A 4,843-nucleotide genomic window follows, 5' to 3' on the forward strand; every position below is an offset into this window, starting at 1 on the left:
TCACCAATAACATAGCTACCATCCATAATACAGGTTTTTGGGGTTGGCTTCAAAATCAGGTGGCTGACACACGGGCTCAGGCATGGCCATTAAACCCCCCCCAGGTTAACGTCACCAGTTTAACTGCACGGCTAACGGCTCCGAACAAAGTCCGACAATAATCCGAGTTCGAACACCAGCCATATCCTGGCGTCCGTCTAAGGTTCAGCGGCACAGAGGAGTGATCGATGGCAGCCTTCACGCGGCACACTCTTGCAGAGTGAGAGATCACGACGAATTTCGATCAACGCAGCGACCGAACATCGACCATCGGTATCCTGGGTCTCGGTGGTTAGGAGATGTTTACTCCCACCGCCTGGAATGCAGGTCATGGGTTCTAACCCGACCCTGACGACGCTTGCTACTGTATATTTGGAATTGGCGTGTCTCTCTCTCTCTCCATCATCATCATAATCACGGTGGCTCGGAGATGTTAACTACCTCGCCTGGTACGCAGGAGGTCGTGGGTTCTATCCAGACCCTGGCGTCTGCTGATGCTGTATATGTGGAGTTTGCGTCTCTCTCTCTCTCCCCCCGTGGTCACATGGATTTCTCTCCGGGTCCTCCGGTTTTTCCCTACACATTTAGAATCGACGTCGCGCATTGTAAGCATTTGGCGACTGCCATGAATGTCCACCTAATGATGATAAGCAACTTCGTTGAGCTATAATTTCTGATGGTCGCTTCTGAAAAAGAACGATATCGCAGCCGAGTGGGCCTTACCTCGTAAAATAAATAAAATATAGTTCATATACTCTTTGGTTCTTTCGGTAAAGTCACGCAAGTATAAAATAAAATCAATCGCGACGTTTCGGGCGCAACACAAGCGTCCGCCATCAGGTGGGAAAGCGTGGCCTGCTGCTGAGGCAGACTGTTTTAAAAGGTTTTAAATGGGTGTAGCCCAAGGGGTCATAAAGAAGTGGCCGGGGCTAGTGTATGGATTCCTGCAGTCACGAAAGCTTCAAATCAAATCAAGATTAAACTATAGTTTCGTTTAATAGTTTAGCTTAGAATGTTCAATTCTAGTTGTTGCTTTGCGTCTACATCGGCCATGCGGAAGAAGAGAAATGGCACAGATGGTCTCTCTGGGGGGGGGGGTCTCCGAACAATGAGACCACAACAACAACAATCGTGACTTCACCACGGCGCCTGTGCCAGGCTAGGTGCACTACCAGGCCAAGATGTACAATTCTTGCCTTTGTCTCTACAATGACAATGATTCCCCGTGTACCCTCTAACAGACTGCTGGGGCAAGTGCTGTTAGCGAGCAGCACCTATGAAGGCTACCGGCACTGTGGCACACGAGGGGGTGGGTGGCCAGCACCACGCCCGGCCGCCTTTGTCTCCCCAGTGACGATGATTACTACACGCCGCTACACCAGGGTACTCATTTTGTGGCTAAGTCGACCGCGGGGAGGTCCGGAACCTATTCAAATAATTGTCACCGGTGTTGGCGGTGAACGGGATTCGAGCTTGGGCAGCCGGGTTCGTAGCTTAGCGCGCTGACCGTTGCACTGCCGTCTCTACACAAAGACATTCAGGGGGCATTAGCATAATCGCAAAAGTGAACGTGGCATACACCATATGTTACTGAAAATTCACTTCCAGCACAGTGCACAAAATGTGTGTGCATCAAGGGCGTAAGGGTTGAGTTGAATCGATGAACGAATGTGCCCACCATATTCCGAATAATGAAGGGCGATGACAGAATCGTTCAGATGACAAGCAGCAAATAAATATTCACATCGTCAGCGGCGTTCGCTTGAAGTCAACTCTCTCTTGCAGCGGTTTCCACCGTCTGGGTCTCATCAGCAGAGTCAGCCTCACTAAAACAAATGTTTCTGGGTGGAATACAGCACCGAACTATAGGTGCTCAAGCAATTTTGCACTTATATTTTGCACCTCCTTTAAGCACGGTTGGGCTATGTGCGGTGCGAAAAAAGTTCAACATACATACAACATTCCCCATAGACTCACCACTGCCCATAGACTCAGCACTGCCCATAGACTCAGCACTGCCCATAGACTCAGCACTACCCATAGACTCAGCATTACCCATAGACTCAACACAGCCCATAGACTCAACACTGTCCATAGACTCACCACTGCCCAGACTCAACATTCCCCATAGACTCAGCACTACCCATAGACTCAACACAGCCCATAGACTCAGCACTGTCCATAGACTCAGCACTGCCCATAGACTCAACACTGCACAACAGACTCAACACTGCACCATAGACTCAACACTGCCCCATAGACTCAACACTGCACCATAGACTCAACACTGCCCCATAGACTCAACACTGCACCATAGACTCAACACTGCACCATAGACTCAACACTGCACCATAGACTCAACACTGCACCATAGACTCAACACTGCAGCCCATAGACTCAGCACTGCACCATAGACTCAACACTGCCCCCATAGACTCAACACTGCCCCATACTCAACACTGCACCATAGACTCAACACTGCCCCATAGACTCAACACTGCACCATAGACTCAACACTGCCCCCATAGACTCAACACTGCACCATAGACTCAACACTGCCCCATAGACTCAACACTGCACCATAGACTCAACACTGCCCCATAGACTCAACACTGCCCCATAGACTCAACACTGCACCATAGACTCAACACTGCACCATAGACTCAACACTGCCCCATAGACTCAACACTGCACCATAGACTCAACACTGCCCCATAGACTCAACACTGCACCATAGACTCAACACTGCACCATAGACTCAACACTGCACCATAGACTCAACACTGCACCATAGACTCAACACTGCCCCATAGACTCAACACTGCCCCATAGACTCAACACTGTACCATAGACTCAACACTGCACCATAGACTCAACACTGCACCATAGACTCAACACTGCCCCATAGACTCAACACTGCCCCATAGACTCAACACTGCCCCATAGACTCAACACTGCACCATAGACTCAACACTGCACCATAGACTCAACACTGCACCATAGACTCAACACTGCACCATAGACTCAACACTGCACCATAGACGTATCGTTTGTTGTCGTTGTTGTAACTCGACCGACTCCCGGTGCCCCCCCCCACCCACCCTTTACATGGACGTCTGTGAACAAAGAGCTTCTTAGCTCATCGGATTCCTCCTCCTGCGGTCTACATCAAGATTCTCATTCTGTCCCGACACCACCGGACGTGACTGACGAGCTGCGGCACTGGGGGGGGGGGATTCCTGCCCGAGCCACGCGTCGCGTTGTGCCCAGCGACTTGGCAAAGACAAAGATGCCCCTTGCAGCCTGCAGACAGTTGTGGCAAGTGGCGTTAGCGAGCGCCTATTAAGGCCGGGCACACGACGGGGTGGGTGGCCAGCACCACGCCCGGCCGCCTTTTCGTCTCCCCGGCGGCGATGTTTACTACAGCACCGCACCGGGCACCACATTTGAGGCCGAGGCGACCTAGGGGAGGCCGGCCCGGGTAGCGGTTCGGATAATCGTCACCGGTGGTGTTGGTGGCCGTGAGCGGGGAGCGAACGAACTCGGCTCGCCGGGTTCGTAGCGCAGCGTAGCGCGACCCGCCGCTACACCACCGCTCCCACACAGACACACAGAGACAAGACGCTCCTCACTCTCGCAACACAAACGGGGGTTAGCCGAGTTGCTCCAACGCCGAGTCGTGCTTTGCGACGCACACGACAAGCGACTCCTCCGCCAACTCCGCACACCAAACGGGAGCAAGCGCCGAGAGATTCCCCCTCACGCTCGTGCCGAACCCGTTGCGGCCTCCCATCGCCAGCGGGGCCTCGGGCTCGCCTGGATTCCTCGCCGGTTTGAGGCGCCTCTACCCCCCCCCCCTCCTCCCAACCCGTGCCCCGGTTGGGGGGGGAGGGGAGGAGGCAGGGTGACCGTGCAACACCGGCCATTGTGGCCGTGGTGAGACCGCGAGCGTGCCACGAAGGGGAGCGGGAGGAGTCACCTGGCGCTGGGAAGAAGAGGAGGAAGAGGAGGAGGAGGCGATGAGGTGGAGGAGACGCGGGGACGCGACAATGGCGGCGGCGGCGGCGCGGGATTTGAAAAATTAGCTCGGATCCGCGACATAGCTCTGCGCCCATTGGACGAGGCGCGCGCCTCGTGACATAAGGTGGGGTAGGCCAATCGGTTAACGGGGTTGGCGCCTATCCGCGCTGGGGAATCTAAACACGCGGTGGGGGGGGGGGAGGCGCAGAAGTCGGGGGGGGGGGGGTGTTGGGGTGGTGACGTCACTGGAGTTCCTGCCCTGGGGGTGGGGGCGGGGTGACGCATGACGCCAAAGATGACGTCTTTGATCGTGACGTCATCCTAGCGGTTGGGCTGGGCCGCGCTCGGGCGTGCCTGGTTACATGACGTCACAGAACAAGCCAACTTCGCCGAGCTCAGATAAAACTTTATTTTGACTGCAGGCGCAGCAATCCGATGAGCTGTGAAGCTCTTTGTCCACGGACGTCCGGTATGGTCGGGTCATTTGCGATAGGCCAGGTCGCTTCTGAAAAATTAACTCCTAGTTCTGTGGGTTTTACCTGGTAAAATGAAAAAGTAGTTTATAGTTAGTGATTCAATCTTGACTTAAGGCTTTCGTGACTGCAGGAATTCAAATTCTTTGGGTCTTTCGGTAAAGTCACGTAGCTAGGTTCAAAGAAAATGACAAACAAAAAAAACGACGACGTTTCGATCACAACACAAGCGATCATCATTTCCGTGTTTGTGGCAGCGCCACCAGCGAAGCAGAATATCGGCACCGCAATCAACAATCACCACCACAAGC

At 53.6% G+C, this 4,843-nt stretch overlaps 1 protein-coding gene across 2 annotated transcripts in view; it reads right to left on the minus strand.

Annotated features, from left to right (window-relative positions):
* Positions 1–4,156, minus strand: part of LOC116956818 (serine/threonine-protein kinase PAK 2-like) — a 39,622-nt gene extending 35,466 nt beyond the window's left edge. The window contains exons 1-2 of one of the 2 annotated variants that reach the window (XM_076064504.1): positions 4,019–4,156; positions 1,485–1,562 (exon numbers count right to left, since the gene is read on the minus strand). The gene's annotated coding sequence lies outside the window, so the exon portion shown is untranslated. The remainder of the gene's footprint in view (positions 1–1,484; positions 1,563–4,018) is intronic. The other variant, XM_076064503.1, reaches the window with a different exon arrangement.
* Between the last annotated feature and the right edge of the window lie 687 nt (positions 4,157–4,843).

The sequence above is a fragment of the Petromyzon marinus genome, unplaced genomic scaffold (genome assembly GCF_048934315.1).
Source record: "Petromyzon marinus isolate PM22_M1 ecotype Great Lakes invasive population unplaced genomic scaffold, UKy_Petmar_22M1.pri1.0 PM_Scaffold_5, whole genome shotgun sequence".
NCBI lineage: Eukaryota > Metazoa > Chordata > Hyperoartia > Petromyzontiformes > Petromyzontidae > Petromyzon > Petromyzon marinus.